We start from the raw sequence: 21534 nt of genomic DNA on the forward strand, positions 1-21534 counted from the left end.
TCATGCGCACACTTTGTGTGTGCGCGCGCTGGATGTGCAATTTCAATGGAAATTGTTCTGTGCATGCGCAGAACTCCCAAAAAAGATGTCGGTGGCAACAGCGATGACTGGGGAACTGGTTCGGGGGCGTAGCCAGCTTGGGTTGCTGCTGGTTCTGCAACCGAGGTCAGCATATCACTCCCAGTTCGGCCAAACCGGGCCAAACTGGTAGGAACCCACCTCTGGTTTGTGTGATATGTTTTGTAGTTCAACACTTAGAAAATCCCCTGGATTTGCTCCTCCCTTAGGACAACCTTGCCAATAGCCTCAGGATTCATTCAAGCACACGGACTATTTAAATCCAGCAGAGTACCTAAGCAATTCTGCAGGTATCTGTCTGATTAACCTGGCAGGTAAACATCCTTGCTTAGTTTTTCTCTCTCTCCATCATTTGTAGCAGAAGGAAATAAAAGCCATAGATTTCTTCTACTGGTGTGAGACCACCTGTATTTGGTTCTTGTTCTTATTTCAGTGGATTGTTGAGTTCCAATCAACCAAGAGGATTTGGGCTGTAATGTAAAATATCCGCACCAAAAGACATACAAGTGGTTAGTAGGAAGTTAGTGGGTTTTTTGGCCCAGGAAGCAAGCTTCAAGGTCCCTTCCCCTGTGGGGAGCAATTCCCAAAGGAAATTCCCAGCCCTTTTCCAAACAGGTTCTTGGGAACAGGCACCAAAAAACTTCCCCAAGGCGAGAAGACAAGAGTGGCTGAGTTATCATAAAGAGAAGAGTGAATGAAATGCCCATGAGAAGAAATAATCCAAAACCCTAAAAGAAGTAGAGCCTGGAACCAGGATGAGAAGGCTGGGCATGTGAGGGTGTGAGATCCTACAGCTTTCTGAAGAAGAGTTAGAATATGACTTTCCCAGAAGGCCTTTAGGGTTTAGCGGCTTTGAGTAAGTAGTCATCGTCAACCTCAGCTACTTTAAGATATGTGGACTTCAACTCCCAGGATTCCCCAGACAGCCACTGTTCACTATAAACTTACAGTAATTATGCTGTTACAATTACATTATACAGTTTATTATACAGCTACCCTTGCTTTATACTGTTCTTTGTAGCCCAATTCTCTTAAAAGATTAATACGGCAGGAAAAAGGCTTTTAATGCTATACAGGTAGTCCTCGACTTACAACAGTTTGTTTAGTGACCATTCAAAGTTACAATGGCACTAAAAAGTGACTTATGACCGCTTTATGACATTTGCACCATCCCCATGATCATGTGATCAAAATTCAAACACTTGGCACTGACTGTTGCAGTGTCCCAAGGTCATGTGATCACTTTTTGTGACCTCCGGCAAGCAAAGTCAATGGGGAAATCAGATTCATTTAACAACCAGGTTACTAATTTATAAATGGCAGTGATTCACTTAACAACTGTGGCAAGACAGGTTGTAAAATGGGGCAAAACTCACTTAACAAATGCCTCACGAACATAAATTTTAGGCTCGGTTTTGGTCACAAGTTGAAGACTACCCGTGTTTCCTAAACATCAAGCAACAGCATTCATTTTCAGACATAATAAAGATACTTATACATCTAAGGCAGGAGTTTTCCTCCAGAAAAGTTTAGAACCTCAGCCTGAGTCACCAATAAACCTAATAATATGGCCCAGAAACATGCTCTCACCAAGGTTAATGTTAATATCAAAACTGATATCTTGCACTTAGGCAAGAAAAACCAAATGTACACATATAGTCTGGGTGAAACCAGGCTTAATAGCAATGGCTGTGAGAGGGATCTTGCAGTCTTAGTGGACGGCCAATTAAATATGAGCCAGCAGTGTGTGGCAGCAGCCAAAAAAATCCAATGCAATCCAAAAGTTGCATTAACAGAGGGATTCAATCAAGATCAAGTGAGGTACTAATACCACTCTATAAAGCCTTAGTAAGACCACACCTAGCATACTGCATCCAATTTTGGTCACCACACTACAAAAAAGACATTGAGACTCTAGAAAGAGTGCAGACAAGAGCAACAAAGATGATTAAGAGACTGGAGATTAAAACATGAAGAACAGTTACAGGAACTGGGCATGGCTATTCTAGAGAAGAGAAGGACCAGGAAAGATATGATAGCAGTGTTCCAATATTTGAGGGGCTGTCACAGAGAGGAGTGGGGGTCAACCTATTTTCCAAAGCACCTGAAGGCCAAACAAGGAATAATGGATGGAAACTGCTCAAGGAGAGATTCAACCTAGAAAACAGGAGAAATTTTCTGACAGTGAAATCAACCAGTGGAACAGAAGTTGCCTTCGCAACTTGTGGGGGCTTCATCACCTGAGACTTTCAAGAAGAGACTGGTCTCCTGCTTAGGTGGGGGGGGGTTGGACTAGAAGACCTACAAGGTCCCTTCCAACTCTTTTAATCTGCTAATCTGATATGGGTTTAGCAACCTTTGCAGTTCCACAGAATAGAAATGGTAACTGGACAGATATCAAGCATTAGTGCAGTTACATTACCGTATTTTTTGGACTATAAGATACCTGTGTTTAAACACACCAAGATTTTGAAGAGGTAAGTAAGAAATTTTTTGTTGTCTTCCCCCAGCCCCCAGGAGCACTCTGCAGGCTTCAGCAGGGCTGGGGTAAGGCAAAAACACCCCCTTTTTTCACCAAAATGGGGGAATTTGTCTCTTCCCCCAGCCCTGCTGAAGCCTGCAGAGTGCTTCTGGGGAGGTTGGGGAAGGCAAAAACACCCCTGTTTTGGTGAAGAACGGCCCATTTTTGCCTATTTTTCATAAAAATGGGACACAGGGACAAGGTTTCAGGAGGCCAAAAATGGCTGTATTCTTTGTATAAGATGCATCAACATTTCCATGCTCTTTTAGGGGGGAAAGGTGTGTTTTTTACTCCAAAAATATGGTAAGTGGATTAACTGTGTTCTTTGCACCTTCTTCTGCTGTGGTAGTAAAAGGAAAGGATTCACTGACTGAGCTTGTTCCAGGTATTGCCTCATCTAAGACCTACTTATGCTTCTTGAATAAATATCACTCATAGAGACTGTCTGTTCCAGATGCTGTATGTTGACTAGCTGGAAAACAAAGCAGGGCTGTAGCTGAAGCCTGAACACGGCAGGGATTCATATGCATTCCCAGTTTCTGATGGAAATCAGAAATTCCCTTCTATTTGTTTGGGAAATTAAACTCCTGTCCCTGGCTAGCCAACAGAACTAGAGGTTGTGTTAAGCTGGAAAGAGAGCCAAAATCTCAGGAGGACAAAAGTTCTTCTCTGGAGACATTCATCTCAGCAAGCCAAATAGAGGTTGCTATTAGAGATTGCATGGAGAGCACTTGCCTATAAAGTGGCCAAGACTAGGGCACAACTGAGCAGGTTGATGTCATTTCTGGTTTGATGCCAGATCATGGATGCTGGATGATTAAATTCACCCTGATTAAGCTTCCCTGTGTCCACAGAGTTCGGAATTATATCTCCAGCAGCTACCATCCACTTTAAGACTAGAGAGCTGTCCAACTGTGTTACATTGTCATGGCTGACCACCAGCAGCAGAAACAGTCCAGCTGCTTGCTCTTACTGGAAATATTAGAAGAGAAGAATCTCATGGCCTATCTTTCTCAGATTCAGTAAGAGCTCTGAGAAAGGTCTTTTCAAGCTCCATTTAAAGCAAACACACTTTCTCTAATGTTTGTCCAGCTAGGAGTAAGTGTTCCCTCCACTTTTTTTATCTAGGTAAGTCATTAATAAAGGACTTTTGTTGTTGTTAGTTGCAAAGTTATGTCCTATAGACAATGTTCCTCCAGGCCTTCCTGTCCTCTACCATCCTCTGGAGTCCATTTAACCTCATGCCAACTGCTTCGGTGACTCCATCCAGCCACCTCATTCTCTGTCTTCCCCTTCTTCTTTTGCCATCAGTCTTTCCCAGCATTTCCCATCTCTTCTCCAGTGAGTCCTTCCTTCTCATTTGGTGGCCAAAGGTCTAGAAGAGTACAACAGGGATGAGGTGGCCTAGAAGTTCAGACACTGGGCTTGTTGACTGGAAGGTCGGCAGTTTGAGGCACAAGGGCCACTTTATAAGGTGAGTTCCCATCCTTGCTCCAGCTCCTGCTAACCTAGCAGTTTTAAAAGCATGCAATTGCAAGTAGATAAATAGGTACCACTTGGGTGGGAAAGTAATAGCATTCAATATGCCTTAGTGTGTAGTCATGCCAGCCACATGACCACAAAAGCATCTTCAAACATCTTCAGGCTCCTTCGGTTAGGAAATGAAGATAAGCACTGACCTCTAGAGTGAGACATGACTGGACAGGGGAAACATTTACCTTTATCTTTTTTAGAAGAGTATAGGATCCTTGTGGTGTCCCATCTGATTCCTGTCTCTATATGAACACTGAATAGAGTCATTTAAGAAACATTTGGACAACCAGGAATAGTCTTCAAAGTCTAGGCAAGCCTTCCATTCTTATTAATGCTCTTTTGAATGCTTTGTGCAGCTTACTCATCACAATTTCCCAAATTAATACTATTTGTACAGTTGGAAGAGACCTAACAGGTCTAATCTTTTACTTTGCGCACTAAATCTTGGGATGCAACCATCAGTTAAAAAACTGAAATTAACAATGCATCTGTTGGAGAAAGTTGCATGCAAAAATACATAGAAAAGGGGAAAATCAGGGGTGAAATTCAGCAGGTTCTTACAGGTTCTAGAGAACCAGTGGTGGAAATTTTGAGTAGTTTGGAGAACTGGCAAATACCACCTCTAGCTGGCCCCAGATTGGAGTGGGAATGGAGATTTTGCAATATCCTTCCCCTGCCATGCCCACCAAGCCACGCTCACAGAACCAATAGTAAAAAAAAATGAATTTCACCACTGGGGAAAATGCATACAAGAATTAGTGCAGCTTTAACTTGAAAATAAGCCAATGAATGGATTTAAGAATCAAATATTTATGAAACTGACCTGTATTACTAGAATTGGGCAAGGTACCAGATATAGAATAAAATATGATCCAGAGTGTAAGTGGCCATGTATAGAGCACCTCTGAGGAACATCTTGTATCAGTCATTTCTCAGTCAATTCTGAGATTGTATGGCAGGCATGGAGGGCAGCTGCCGAATTCTTGGGAAAACTGAGGTGGATTGCTTGCAAGGATCTCCTACTGGCCCCACTGCATGCTCACCCACCTTCTGATTCATAGGTTGCTCTTTGACTACAAACATTTGTACAGCCTGGTAGAAAATGGGCTGGTTGGATAATCCTATTACAAGCCAAATGCACTCAGAATATCTTTCTTGAAAATTGGAGTCAGGGAGTTGCCTGGTTGTTTAAAATGCTGTCTGTCTTAAAAGATAGCAGTAGGTTTTGACAGGCATATTGTTATATGTCTGCCATTCCATTTTTTTCAATGCAGAATTCCTCCACCCTCAAAATAGCCAGGAAACATGAGCATCCCATAATCTGATCCTTGGTTATGCAATACTGATGTTTATATATAGATATGTACACTGAGAGTATATGCACCAAAGACAAATTCCTTGTGTGTCCAATCATACTTGGCCAATAAAGAATTCTATTCTATTCTATTCTTATTCTTATTCTATAAAAAATTTAGAAACCACCCATCTCACTCACAGAATAATCTGTGTTGTTTGATGGGCTCATACAGGACAACTGTCCTACAAAAGGAAGACCTTTAGCATTACACTGCTATACATTATTAATTCTATCAAGCTTTTCCAATATGACACTATGGTTCACGCTTTCCTTGCAGGGTATTCACTCATTTTCCTTTTCCTTTGGGGATCTATAGGAAGGCTAATTTGCAATGTGATCATGGAAGTCTATTTTCCACTTAGCCAAGGTAAGTTATTAATCTATCCAATGTATCTGTGAGGAATAACTGACAAAATGCAAAGAAGCAACTGAGTCACTCTGTCCAGTCAGAAGAACCACACGATTTCCTGATTCTGCAATAGGACCACTTGACTGCCAGAATAAAATGAAACTTAATGTAGACCCCATAGCAATGGTGGGATTCAATTTTTTTACTACTGGTTTTGTGGGCGTGGCTTGGTGGGCATGGCAGGGGAAGGATACTGCAAAATCCCCATTCCCTCCCGATCAGCTGGGACTTGGGAGGCACAGAATAGATGGAAGCAGGGCCAGTCAGAGGTGGTATTTACTGGTACTCTGAACCACTACCAGTTCTCCAGAATTGGTCAGAACCGCTACCAGTTCTGCTACCAGTTCTCCAGAACTGGTCAGAATCTGCTGAATACCACCTCTGGGCCCTAGGGTCACTGTTCTAAAATATGTCACAGTGCACAGTGCTTGATATTGTTCATCTCCCTGTTTTAAATGATAATATCCCTTACCTGGATTTATATTCTCAATGAAATATTCTAAAATTTGATCTCACATTGGATGTGTTTAATAGGATAGGAAGAAGGAAAGAATAGCCATTCTGGACTGCTCATTAATTCTGATTTGGCCATGTTTCGTTACAATGGTTCTTTTATTTTTGTGCAAGTTTTTGCTTTGGGGGGGGAGGGTGGTTTCTAATTCTGAAGTTGATTATAGTTATGCCAACTACTCCTCCATTCTTTCCCTTATTTGCTTCTTTCTCTGCTAGGCTAGATAAACTATTATAGTGCTTATAACAATTAGAATTATGCCAGTACTTCTTTCACATATTTCATATATTTGTCTGTAAGCTTGCCTAAACAACTCAAAGCTAGATTTGTACTACTAAACAAGTTTCCCAGTTTAATTGGATTATATGTAGATCAAATCTGTTTAATATCTGATCATAGATTTTCCTTATTCTTCCACAAGAAGCTCTAGAAGTAGAGCTTCTAGAAATTAGAAATAATGTCAGATCTATGTAATTCCCAAACATTAGCTTTGCTTGAAAGTTAAATCGATTTTTTTCCACTTAGTGCGGTGCTAATTTATCTACAATTTTATAATACTTTCTTTCTTTAATTATACAGTTTGTGGATCTTTCATTTTGCTATTGGTGAGAATGCTTGCTTCACCTTACCATTTAATTCCCAGATTTCAGCCACAGGTCTTTTAAGGGGAATGGTGATATGGCAGTTTTAAAGCCCCTCTCCACAGCAACTTCTCTCTCCACCCCCCCCTCTCATGTCATATGATCAGGGCAATGCAACTGCACAATAAACAAAGAATGGAAAGAGGTAATGCATTGTGTCAAAGGCAACTAACAGCCTGTCATTGATTTTCAGGGTGAAATATTTAAGCAACACTGATTTAAGGCAAAACAATTTCCTGTTCCTTTTTCATGACTGGGTAAGCAATACTGACTGCCTCTATCCAAATTTGAGGAGTTATGCAAAAGTAAGCAAGCTCCTATTGTCAGCTTTGTAAGGTGGTACAGACAAGAAGCACACCCAGATGAATAATTCTACTTTATTATAAGGTTACATTAAGTGGTGGGTTCCAGCCAGTACGGCCATACCGGTAGAAGCCGGAGCAGCGACCACCATACCAGTATGGTGGCTCATTTGGCCCACCCCACCCCCCGCATTCCATACCTGTTTTTAAAGCAACGGGCCAATTGTGCATGTGCGCACAGCATGTGGTGCCTGTACGACCTCCGACAAGCAGCTGGGTGTTGCAGGGGCGGTGGAGTGCATGCATGCACAGCACGCATACACGATCAGGATGCCTCGCCCTGTGCGCAGCATACTGGTAGCAACGGGAAGAGGAACCCACCACTGGTTACATTGTTTCTAAATCTTGCCAATCTGAAAGTAAATTTCTTCCCCCATTCCCTTCACATCCCAAGAAAGTAGGGAAGATCCCTTTGAAGATGTTGGCCATGCCCACATTCCTTCTGCTCTAATAAGCTGCCTCTTATCCAATTGCTTAACCTGCCTTTAGTATGTTTTGTAAATGACTCCTTCAAGCAATACCTAGTACTCCATCCTTCTCCTATTTTTCCCACATCAAAACTCAGTCAACTTCCATGCCTAGGGTAGGACTAGCACTCATTGTCCCAATGATGCCTTAACTAATAGACCAAACTGATGAAAAGTTGAAAAACTTCCAGTGAAGGGGAGCAGACCACACTGTGATGCAAGGTTGGATGGTTGATCATTTTTATCATCAGGAAATGCTTCCTAATTTTCAACCTGAATTTATATCTTTGTAACTTCTGCCAAGTTTTTCACATGGATTAGCAGAATCTATGAAGTTATGTCTGTCATCCAGCCACATCACAAACATCTAATGCAGTGGTGGGTTTCAAAATTTTTTGGAACCTCTTCTGTAGGTGTGGCCTGCTTTCCAGGTCCATTGGTGGAACCTCTTCTAACTGGTTCGGTAGATTTGACGAACCGGTTCTACTGAATAGGTGTGAACTGGTAGGAACCCACCTCTGATCTAATGTAAAGCTTATGATTAAATCTTTATAATGAAAGGTCTCCCTAATTGTTGTCAGCTTTCTGACAAATAATTTCTGTGGAGAAATTATGATCAGGAGCCAAAACTTCACTATCAGTCAAGATGATACAGGGTTTGCTCAAGGAAATATTGAAAGGCAGGGTTAGGGTTAGGGTTGAAACCAAATATTTGTTCATCACATAATGTATAATTCTCAGAAATTCATCAACCGCCAATTTGAAATCCCCTATGTCTTGCCAAATGGGGCACCAGTTTTTGCCAGCAAGGAAAGAGTTGGTTACCAGCCACAAACGTTATCCTGGAAATAAAAAATAATATCTTGTTCATAATTGATTTGCCAGTTCAGGGGAAGGATTCACTATTTAGGGATAATGTGTTCATATTTCTAGCACTTCTTAAGGCCCTCTTCTTTTTCCTTTCTAGTGTACCTTATTTGGCTGAAGCGTATGCTTACATCTTAATAGCCAGGAATGTTGAGATATACTAAGCTACAAAGCATTCATATCCCTTCTGTATTTTCAGTTCTATGATTTATTTCTGTCATTTTTCAAGCTGTGGAAGGAATAAACAATAGCAAGACAACAACAGATATAGTTTAGGCACACCTGGCAGTGATCCATAAGCATCTTAAAAGGTAACGGTAAAGGTTCCCCTCGTAAATATGTGCTAGTCGTTCCTGACTCTAGGGGGCAGTGCTCATCTCCATTTCTAAGCCTAGGAGCCGGCGCTGTCCGAAGATGTCTCCATAGTCATGTGGCCAGCATGACTAAATGCCAAAGGAACACAGAACACTGTTTCCTTCCCACCAAAGTGATCCCTATTTTTCTACTTGCATTTTTACATACTTTCAAACGCTAGGTTGGCAGAAGCTGGGACAAGTAACAGGAGCTCACTCCGTTATGCAGCACTAGGGATTCGAACCGCCAAATTGCTGACCGTTCTGATCAACAAGCTCAGCGTCTTAACCGCTGAGCCACCATGTCCCATAAGCATCTTACTTTCTGCCAATTTGGAAGAATCAGCAAAAGATAAAGCCATGCGGCATTAGGAGTTTGGTGAATGGCTTGCAGTTTTATAGAAAATGGTTCCCAGTGAAATCAGCCTACACCAGGGGTGTCAAATTCACATCGTCATGGCAGCATCATGTGATGTATCAGGACTTTTTCCCCCTTTGCTAAACTGGATGTGGGTGTGGCCAGCACATGATGCATCCAGCCCGTGCAGCACTGTTACTGCAAGATTGGGGAAGTGGTTCCCATCTGTAAGTTTATTTGTTTTCCAAATCCTGGACATCTGACACCATAGGAGTTAACTGTATGCATTGCTGTAGCACACATCTTCCCCAACAATTGGCTTTTATCCTGAATTAACTCCGCTCTCCTAGGCTTTGCAAGTTGAAGTAGCCACAAATAAGAAGTCTTGGATCTTCAGTCCTTAGCTTGTGGTGTTGGCAGTTGATTGACAATCCTCTTGTTTGCCCATAATGGTTGTAACCTCCCTCTTCCTCACCTGCTTGCTATCTTCTCTTTATTGCCTGCAGACTCCTATACTATCTGTATTAGCTTTCCCTTCCCTAGGAGCCTACAAAATGTACCTGTCTCCTCTCAGTTTCTGAGACTGTAAACTTTTACAGCCCTTTGGGAAAAGAACTGAGGAAGTGGGAGTGGAAAGTGTTTCTGCTTGGCTGCAGCTGCTTTTACAAAGTGCAGACAGCAGCCCCAGTTTTACTTTCTCACACAATCTCATTTTTTAAAGTCTGAACTTTCTCTTCCTTAGACTAATTTGTGCCCCTTGGGAAGATGTAGAGACACAAGATGGCCACTAGAAACTTTGGAAGCAAGAAGTACGGCAGATCAGATTGGAACAATAGTATAAAAACTTTCCATAATCTTACTGCTTTCAAATGTATGAAATTCTGTTCCCAGGATTGTCAGCAATTTCCATGCCAGGAGGAGAATTCTTGAAGTTCATATAAAAAATTATAAATTGGGTATGATATGTCTGTCTGTGTGTGTACATACATACGTACCAGAGGTGGTATTCCACAGGTTCTGAGTAGTTCTAGAAAACCGATAGTGGAAATTTTTAGTAGTTCAGGGAACTGGTAAATACCACCTCTGACTGGTTCCACCCCATCTATACAAGTCCCAGCTGATCAGGAGGAAATGGGGATTTTGCAGTAACCTTCCCTTGGAGTGGGGAGGGAATAGAGATTTCACAGTATCCTTCCCCTGCCACGCCCACCAAGCCAACCTGTGCCCACCAAGCCACGCCCACAGAACCAGTAGTAAAAAAATTTGAATCCCACCAATGGTACATACATACATACATACATACATACGCGCTCCAGATAAATAAATGAATAAATAGACAAATAAATAAATTAGGGTTTTTGTTGGTTGATTTTCTTTCTTTCTTCTTTCATTCTTTCTTTCTTTCTTTCTATCCATCCATCCATCCATCCATCCATCCATCTATCTAATAAATCAACCAACAAAAATCCTTATTTATTTATTTATTTATTTATTCATTTATTTATCTGGAGCATATCCAAGTTAGAAAAAGCTGAGTTAAGCTACTTTTGCATGCATATTTCAATCAAAATATCAAATTCCTGGTATGCCTTCATATTTTTTTTTAAATTACCAGTAATTCATCACAACTTTAAAGCCCTACATGGTATCGGACCTGGGTACTTGAGAGACTGCCTCCTGCCAATTACCTCCCTATGACCGATCAGATCCCACAGATTAGGCCTCCTCTGAATTCCATCCGCCAGCCAATGCCGACTGGCAAATCCCCATGGAGGGCCTTCTCTGTGGCTGCTCTGGCCCTCTGGAATGATCTCCCCGTGGAGATCCGGACCCTCACTACCCTCCAGGCTTTCCGCAAAGCCACGAAGACCTGGTTGTTCCGGCAGGCCTGGGGCTGATGAAATTCCAGCCCCACTTGAATCATTATGACTGTTGTTTTTACTCTGTCTATCTTTTGTCTTATTGTATCCCCCCTTCCTCTGGTTGTTAGCTGCCCCGAGTCTCTCGGGAGTGGGGCGTCATACAAATTAAATAAACATAACATAACATAACATAACTTTCATGTTATATTGATTTTGGTCCAAAATATCACTTATTCCTACATTCATTCCTCAAATTTGTATTGCTCACCATAATTAAAAGGCTCTCATAGATCCTTGCATAATAGATTGAGAACTAGATTGAGATCCTGTCAGTTAGAACCTAGTAACATAGCTCAACGTATTTTCTTAACCCTGAAATTATGACAATTCTTAGATTTCATAAACAGCAGCACTGTGACTGCAGAGAGGTATCCCATTAATGGTTAACTTTCAGCATGCTGCAGCATAGTTTATTCATAAACTTTGGACTGTCTGTAGAATGAAGTGTTTTTAAGTATTTTATCTGTTATTTTAAATGTATAATCTTTCAAAATTAGGAGCCATGGCGGCACAGTGGTTAGAATGCAGTATTGCAGGCAATACTCTTCCCACTTCCAGACGTTCGATCCTGACCGGCTCAAGATTGACTCAACTGAAGAAGTATGCATAGTTAGCATGAACAAAGCCTTATTTTAAAAGTCAGAATTTTTAGAATGATTGGAATACACTGTTTGAGGATTACAATATGGTACCATAACCAGGGAAGCAATGGAGGTACAAAATACAGGGATAATAATAGGAACAAAATTGTATTTATTGGTTTACTTCAAATAGGGAATGTCCCGTAAATGAATATGAAGGGTTTGCTGTTTCTATTCCTGTTCCTGAGCACAGTGTTCCTGAGCTTCCTCAGTCTCTAACTATACATATTGATTGGCAAGATCTGCATGAAGATTCTGTTCATTATATTGCATAATGATTTTTTTTAAAAAAAAAATACAATACTGTGGTTAGTATAGCAAATTTGGGGATTTGTAGATATAAAGCCAGCATGTATGGCCTGGACTTCCGCTCTGTATTTAAAACTCACATTGGGCTGCTCTTCTGCTTAAAAATTCATACTACAGAATTAAAAATGCCATAATATGATTAATGATGGCTTTCCATAAAAGGCTTTAATTACAGAATGGAACAATATATTTCACTTGGAAAGTTTCCAAAAAAATCACATTAGATTCCATTATTGCAAAGACATCCTGACATCCTATCTCTTCCTTTGTCTTTGCTTCCCAAATTGTCCTCATTAGAATTGGGAAATAAACACAGGCCTAATGGTTATCCAACATCTGTGTTGTGTTTACAATACAGTAGACCCCAAACAAAACTATTCTTCAAAATTTTCTGACAAAATGAAAGGGTTGAGGGGTGTTTTTTTTGTGGCAAAGCTGTTCTTTATGGAATTCTATAAATAAAACCAAAGCCTGACATGAATGTCCCATAAAATTCAGCACTCGTGCTTACTATCTAGGACTTGGGAACACTGCATATATTTACATTCACAGTTAAGAGTTCTCTTCGATAATATTGTGCTGCTATCTTACCCAACTCAAGACTAAGATTACTTAGAAGAGGCTCAACAGTACTAATTTAGGGGGGAAAGAACAGGCAGGTTTATATTAGAATTTCTTGCATGAAAACAACAGAGAAATTAAGCTACCATGACTGAGTTCACTGAGTTCAAGTTGATGAGGTTAGTTAGTCTCAACTTCCTTTCTTTCCTTTTAAGTTAAAAGGAAAGGTTCAATTGCAATTAACACAATTTCTTTTAGCAACACTGATCTCATCCTCTCTCTCTTCTTCTCTTAAAATAAACTATACTTAAGGAGACCTGCAGATTCTTGGAAGCCAAGTATTTATTTGCCCCGTTCAACCAACTTGCAAAGTAACATATCTACAGTATAATATCCCTTTAAAATGACTTTTCAGCATTTACCAATCCCCTCTTTTCAAAAGTGCAACTTCCTTGTTTATGTCTAGAATATTATCCCTTTTCCATCTCTATGTTCTCTCCCACCCCCAATCCCAGATGTACATACCTTATGCAGTATATCTTCATTATAGTAACTGGAATTTTGGATACCAAACTCATTGGCACCCAGCTCCGAGTAGGAATAAGGGCACCCAGCCCCACTCTGATATCCCCAGTAAGTCTCCATTCCTTTTTTTTTTTTAAGATGAATTTTCTTGCGCTAGTGCTAAAAGCAAACGGCTCTGGGCCAAACCTCAATGCAGCAAGCAAGCACAGCTCGCGCCTGCTAGATCTCCCTGCTAATCCGGAAAAGGAAAAAAAGTGAAAATGGAACAACGGTAAAAACAAAAAGGGCGGGTGGGTTGGGACGCAAGGTCGCAAAGAGCTAAACAAACTTGTAGTCCCGGAGCTTCGGTATGGTTCGAAAGATCGCGGAGCGCTTTCAGCACCAAGGTTAGCTCCCGTGTCAAGATTGGAAGGGTCAAAGCAGCGGGCCCGCAAAGTCCGAAAGCTTCGTAACCTTTCCAGCACCGTTCATATAGCACCAATCTGCAGTACTGATAGCACGGCATCCGAGGTAAACTGCGGAAAGAGAGAGGGGGAGGGGGAGAGAGTGAGAGGGAGAGAGGGAGGGAGGGAGAGAGGAAGAGAGAGAGGGAGGGAGGGAGGGAGAAAGGGAGGGAAGGAGAGAGGAAGAGAGAGAGAGAGAGAGAGGTACACTGCAGTCAAGCTTTCGGCGCGGTCCCTTTAATTTTCTAAACTTGAATAAGCATTGAGTCTTTCCCTCTTACATCACACTGCCCCTTGGGTCCTGTTCTGGCACGACTACCAGCAACTTTCTAATCTATCGCTGCGGATTTCAAGGTAAATCAAAGGGATATGAATAGCTGTTAGAACGTTCAACTGTAGGGTCCCCCCCCCTTTCTGCAGGATTAGGTTAAAGTTATCAGATCCTACATCTAACCAAGCAGTTAAACATTTGTGTTTCTTCCGTACAAAAAGCACAATATGTACTTCTGGACTGCTGGTTTATGGCCAGGGAGACCTGACTGCATTAGTTATGCAATTGGGATGTGGGATAGTGAAAAGGAAGATGTACTGTACTTACAAACGCTGTGGAAAAAATATCAGAAGCAACTTCTTTGTATCTTTTTTCTTTCTTTTCCATTTGTCTTCAACTTTTTTCCCTCTCTTTTTGCACTTTTTGCCTTTTCTTTCATTTCTTTCCTTTTCTTTTTCTTCCTTGCTTTATATTAGTTTGTATTAGTTTTTATTTTCTTGTTTAAGAAGTTTAATAAAATTATATTCTTTAAGAAAGAAAACATAAAGATATACTATCTCCTTCCAAATAAAATAATAACCTTTGGAAATCTGTATTGGTTGAGAAGCTGTGGACTTCTGTAATTCAACATCCTAGAAAACTCTACATGGAATATGGCTGGGGGTTGGGACCACCTATATCTTGTTACCTCTATACATCCCAGGAGGGAGTTCACACGGGTTGGGCAATGGGCATTCTCTTCTCTTTCTTGAAGCAGTAGCATCTAATGGGACTTAGAAGGTGTCCCTTCTCTGTTACTGTGCCTGCCCTTTAAAAAGCAAAACCACCACCCCAGTGGAGAAATTCAATTTTTTTTTACTACGAGTTATGTGGGTGTGGCTCGGTGAGCGTGGTAGGGGAAGGATACTGCAAAATCTCCATTCCCACCCCACTCAGAGCCAGAGGTGGCATTTGCCAGTTCTCCGAACTACTCAAAATTTCCTCTACCAGTTCTCTAAAACCTGTCAGAACCTGCTGAATTTCACCCCTCCCCCTGCCCCCGCTGTCCTCCCCTGCCCTGAGGTTGAGGTGGCCCCAACTTTATTATACTTCTGAAGATCTGGCTTTTTTTTTTTTTTTTGCTGTGCATTAGAGCAATATAAGAGACTCACTGGAGAAGAGCCTAATGCTGGGAATGATTGAGGGCAAAAGAAGAATGGGACAACAGAGAATGAGGTGGCTGGATGGAGTCACTGAAGCAGTTGGCGTGAGCTTAAATGGACTCCAGAGGATGATAGAGGACAGGCAGGCCTGGAGGAACATTGTCCATAGGGTCACAATGGGTTGAACACAACTTCGCAACTAACAACCACAACAAACAGATGGGCCCATTCTGTTGTGAGAAGGAGAGTTTCCTTTACACAGCAGAATAAGACAATATGCCTTGGCCAATCCACCATGCTAACTTGCTGCAGCCAGCTCGCTATGGGACAATTCACCAATTCAACTCTTTAAAATAATTAAAATGGTTTTTTTGTCATTAACATTTCATTTTGTCCTTTTGCAGCCTTTCTTTAATGATTCTATTTCACCATTTCTTCAATATTAATATAACTTTTGTCCCGTGGTGAGTTTTCCTGGATGAGTTGACCATCATGGTAAATTGATGTAGATCTTGCTGAAGATCTGGCTTCCCCACACCCACCTCTGCATTGGAGCAATATTGAAGATGAATTCATTATATTGTGAGAGGGAGAGTATCACAGCCCAGCTATATTTTGATTATGTTCTGTTCCATCTATGTTATATTTAGTTTTGCTTTATTGTTTTAACATTTTTTCTTGACACACTCCACCAAGAATCACCAATAGCAAGTAGGACAGTCTTATACAATAAATAAACAAACAAATACCCAAAATATTTAGTAGGTGAATGTTTGTTCTATTCTGTTCTCATTTATTTGTCTGGTGTGAATCAGTGGACTGAACCTGGGGGAGGTTGAGGTCTGGATGATACCAGCTTGGGGAAAATATGTATTGAGCTGTAGCCTCTGTTATTATAGCAGTGTTTAAGAGGTTTATCTAACATGACAGCATGACATTATCATGGGCTGGTTCCCTACCTATGTTTGCTTTTTAAGGATGCCTGTATCTTTGCATGACTTAACACATCAACTGATTGCTCTGGAAAGTCATTCAAATGCATGGAAATTTAATATGTGCTGTAGCCATCAGGTGATGGACATGAGGCAAGAATTGGCCCTAAGGTCCCATCACATAAGGATGTTATCATCAAGAACGCATGTGCAAGGAAGATGGCTGTCCGAGCTTTACCGCTCAGGTTTTTCTGAGGCAAAATGCCCAAAAGATATGGAGCTGAGGTCTCGAGGACTGAATTGGGGTGATAATAAGGCAAGAACAACATAAGGGGATTCCGGACAAGCAGCTAGCAGAAGCAAACATCACTTCTGAAAGAGCTGCTCTTGGAAAACGCCACCGACCCTGTCACCATCCCGCCAGCTCCGCCCGCCATCCTACCCGCTCTGGCCGCCGCGACTGCCGTTATGCCTGCTGTTGGCACCGCCCTGGCCCTGCTGTTTCCATCTGTTTCTGCTTCGGCAGCTGCAGCTTGGCCCTGCTGCTTCGGGGGGGGGGGGGCGCCGACCCTGCCACCCTGCTGCCGTCCTGTCTGCTCCAGCCACCGCGGCCCTGCTGCTTGGGGGGGCCATCGACTCTGCCGCCACCTCGCTTGTTCTGGCCGCCGACCGCTGTTTCATCTGCTTGGGCCATCGACCTGGCCCTGCTGTTCTGGGGGGCGCTGCCTTTGCCGCTGTCCCCCCCACCCCGGTCGCCGTGACTGCCATCCTATCTGCGCCGGCTGCTGCGGTTCGGCCCTGCCACTTTGGGGAGGGTGCTGTGTTGTGCTGCTGCTGCCTGCCCTGTTGCTCGTGGAGCTGTGGAGCTGGTGAGTCTGAGTCTGTGTCAGTGTGATTTGGGACTGGGCGGCTGGCCTTCTTGCTGCCACCATTGCCATCCTGATCGCGGCTCCCCCTCCCTCCCTCTTCCTCTTCTCTCGCTGCGGCTTGGACATCGTTGCCACTGGGCGCCTTGATCAGTGTGGGCCCTTTTTTGTCATTGCCCCAGCTGCTGCGCCCTCGGCTCTTTGCACCTTATGATCTGAAGCATGCCAGGCCAGGAGGAACTGCTACCGTGCCAGCTGCTTTGCACACTGCTCTGCGACATATGGCCCGACAGAGAAGGAGGACAAGGATGAAGAGAATGGGGAACCTGCTTTTCCCAACTAGCACCAACTCTCTCAGCCCCCTTAAACTTTTACGCCATTTTCAAACTACGCGGTGGAAAGAACGAGAAATCCTCCTCTCCCCAAAATTATTCCGGCCCCAGCCGCCTCAGACTGTGCTGACCGCCTGTGTTTTGTGGTATCAAGAACGGTGTTTTAACCTGTGTTCTGAGTGTACGATTGTACAATTGTGAGAGTGAATGCGCCCACTTTTAATTTAATTAATTTAACTACTTTTTACTGTATTGTATTTTTAACAACTACTGTGGGGTGTGTCTGTGCAGAATGTTTGTTGAGTGAACATGATAGGACTGGGGGTGTGACCTGGAGCTCCCTTCACTGAGTGCAGAACCAGAAGTGGATGGGGGCCCAGATCCGCCCCTCGCACCAGAGTGAATGGTGTGTGTTGCCTGCCGGGAAGAATGGGGGCCATGGGAGAGGGGGGGTCTACAGGGGGGAGAGGGTCAGAGCATCCCGGTTACAACTGGGAGGGGCAGATATAACGGGAGCTGTAGGGCTAGCCATTACCGGGGAAGAAGGACTACATTACAGCGATTCCTTGTTCCGGCCCTTCAGGCTCACCTCGAAAACCTGGTGGCAGAGGAGATCTGGTCTCAGGTTGCTGCTGCTAAATGCCAGGTCTGTTGTGAATAAGGCTCCCCTCGTCTGGGACTTAATATTAGATGAGGGGGCAGACCTGGCATGTATAACTGAAACCTGGCTGGGCCAAGAGGGAGGAGTCCCCCTCTCAGAAATGTGCCCAGATGGGTTCCAGGTGCTCCACCAACCATGACACCAAAGAAGGGGTGGGGGAGTAGCAATGGTTGTCCAGGAATTGTTAGTTCCCCGCAGGAGCCCTGCCCCGGAGATTGTGGGGTGTGAGTCTCTTCTCTTGAAGTTGGACCTAGGGGTTCAAGTGGGCTTGTTCTTGACGTACCTACCTCCCAGCTGCCTCACGACAGCCCTGCCTGTGCTACTAGAGGCAGTAGCCAGGTTGGCGGTAGAGTTCCCCAGGCTAATGGTGCTGGGGGACTTTAATCTCTTGGTGAACACTCAGGAGTTCATGGCCTCCATGACAACCATGGACTTGACCCAAATAGTTCAGGGCCCAACTCATAGAGTGGGACACACACTCGACCTCATATTTCTCTCAGGTCAGTGGAGACGTGATCTGGAATTAAGGGGAATAGAGACCTCGCCCTTGTCATGGTCAGATCACTCCTTGCTGAGGCTTGACTTCTGGACACTACTCCCCCACTGCAGGGAGGTGGAACCGATTAAGTGGTTCTGCCCCAGGCGCCTGATGGACCCGATGGGATTTCAGAGGGAGCTGACTCCCTTGCCCGCAATCCGACTGAATCTTAGTCGCTGCCTGGAATGTTGTGGCGACTGAGGCACTGGATCGGATTGCGCCTTTGAGGCCTCTCCATGGCAGTGGATCCAGGAGGGCACCTTGGTTCACTGAGGAACTCCGGGAGATGAAGCGCCAAAAGAGACACCTAGAGTAACGTTGGAGGACTAGTAACTCTGAATCTGATCGAACACTACTAAGAGCCTTCATTAGGACTTATCTAATGGCAATATGGGTGGCAAAATACAGGCATTTTTCTGTTCTTATTGCATCCGCGGAATCCCGCCCAGCCGCCCTGTTCAGGGTGACCCACTCCCTCCTGAAAGGTGAAGGGGTGGGGGAATCCCTGCAGGGAAGAGCTGAGGAATTTGTTCAGTTTCTGTCGGATAAAATCACTCAGCTTCGGACAGACCTTGACTCTGCTTGGGCAATACCAGCCGAGATGCCGAGGGTAAGTCTCAGTCAGATTTCCTGGGATGAGTTCGAATTTGTCACCCCTGAGGAAGTGGACAAGGCCATGGGAGCGATGAGCGCCTCCACCTGTTTACTGGACCCATGCCCCTCCTGGCTGGTTTCGACCAGCCGGGAGGTGACACACGGCTGGCTCCAGGTGATTACCAACACTTCTTTGCAGGAGGGGTCTTTCCCGCAACTACTAAAGGAAGCAGTGGTGAGACCCCCTCCTCAAGAAGCCTTCCCTGGATCCAGCTGTCTTGAAAAACTACTGTCCTGACTCCAACCTTCCTTTTTTGGGGAAGGTTGTTGAGAAGGTGGTGGTGCTTCAACTCCGACAGACCTTCCTTTCATTCCTTGAATGAAGCGGATTATCTGGATTCCTTTCAGTCTGGTTTCAGGCCTGGGTACAGCACAGAAACCTCTTTGGTCGCACTTATCAATGATCTCTGGAGGGCCCTGGGATAGAGGGCATTCCTCTATCCTGGTGCTTCTCGACCTCTCAGCGGCTTTCGACACCATCGACCATGGTATCCTTCTGCGACGTCTGGAGGAGGTGGGAGTGGGAGGCACCATTTTACGGTGGTTCTTCTCTTACCTCTCTGGTAGGTCGCATTCGGTGTTGGTCGGGGGACAGAGGTCAACCCCTAGGCCCCTCAAGTATGGGGTGCCGCAGGGTTCGGTCTTGTCCCCCCTCTTATTTAACATCTACATGAAATCGCTGGGTGAGATCATACCACGGCACGGGATAAAATACCATCAATATGCAGGTGATACGCAATTGTATCTATCTGCCCCGTGCCAGCTCAGTGTAGCAGCGGATGTGATGTGCCAATGCCCGGAAACTGTCAGGATCTGGATGGGGATGAACAAATTGGTGCTCAATCCCGATAAGACCGAGTGGTTTTGGATGTTGCCCCCGAGGGACAGTTCAGACAGTCCATCCTTGATCCTGGGGGTTGAAAATTTACACCCCTCAGAGAGGGCCCACAATTTGGGGGTCCTCCTGGATTCACAGCTGACACTGGAACACCATCTGTCGGCTGTGACCAGGGGGACCTTTGCCCAGGTTCGCCTGGTACACCAATTGCGGCCCTACTTGGACAGGGGGGCACTTCAAACGGTCACTCATGCCCTTGTCACCTCAAGTCTGGATTATTGCAATGCGCTCTACATGGGGCTACCCTTGAAAAGCTTTTGGAGACTACAGCTAGTCCAGAATGCAGCCGCGTGAGCGATTTTGGGTGTACCGAGATATACCCATATTACACCTGTCCTCCGCGAGCTGCACTGGCTGCCAATTGGTCTCCGGATGCAATTCAAGGTGTTGGTTATTACCTTTAAAGCCCTACATGGCTCAGGACCTGTGTATCTGCGAGACCGCCTACTGCCACACACCTCCCAACGGCCGATAAGATCCCACAGGGTGGGCTCCTTCGGACGCCGTCAGCCAGACAATGTCGGTTGGCTGGCCCCCGGAGGAGAGCCTTCTCTGTGGTTGCTCCGACCCTGTAGAACCAGCTACCCCCACAGGTCCAGACCTTACCCACTCTCATGACCTTCAGAAAAGCTGTTAAAACCTGGCTGTTCCAGCAGGCCTGGGGCTGTTGACCTTATTGTTAAGGTCCAGCCCCAATCAGAAATGTATGCGTGTTGGGAATTTTTAAATTATTCTTTTATTTTTCTTTTCTTTTTTTCTTTTTTTCTTTCTTTGTAAGCTGCCTGGAGTCCTCCGGGATTGGGCAGCCTAGAAATTTAACAAACAAACAAACAAACAAACAAACAAACAAATAAATGTTGCAAGAAAGAGTGAAAAGCTCAGGGACACTTAGCCAGTAATATCACAGGAGAGACATTTTTGATATAGAAGTTTAGACAGCCCTTAGCACCTTGGCAGGGACGTGGTGGCTCAGTGGCTAAGATGCTGAGCTTCTCGATTAAAAAGGTTGGCAGTTCAGCTGTTCAAATCTCTAGCGCCGCGTAACGGAATGAGCTCCCATTACTTGTCCCAACTTTTGCCAATCTAGCAGCTCGAAAGCACGTAAAAATTGCAAGTAGAAAAATAGGAAACACCTTTGGTGGGAAGGTAACACGTTCTGTGCGCTTTCAGCGTTTAGTCATGCCGGCCACATGACCACAGAGACAGCACTGGCTCTTCGGCTTTGAAACGGAGATGAGCACCTCCCCCTAGAGTTGGGAACGACTAGCACATATGTGCAAGGGAAACCTTTATGTTTACCTTGACACAGCTTAATCACATTTTCAGTACTTCTTGATTGTGTGGTTCCTTGTGTGTGAGTATGGTGTGTGTGTGTGTGTGTA

This window comes from Thamnophis sirtalis, unplaced genomic scaffold (assembly GCF_051295495.1).
Source record: "Thamnophis sirtalis isolate CommonGarterSnake01/CBP01778 unplaced genomic scaffold, rThaSir2_p1.2 scaffold_3, whole genome shotgun sequence".
Taxonomy (NCBI): Eukaryota; Metazoa; Chordata; class Lepidosauria; order Squamata; family Natricidae; genus Thamnophis; species Thamnophis sirtalis.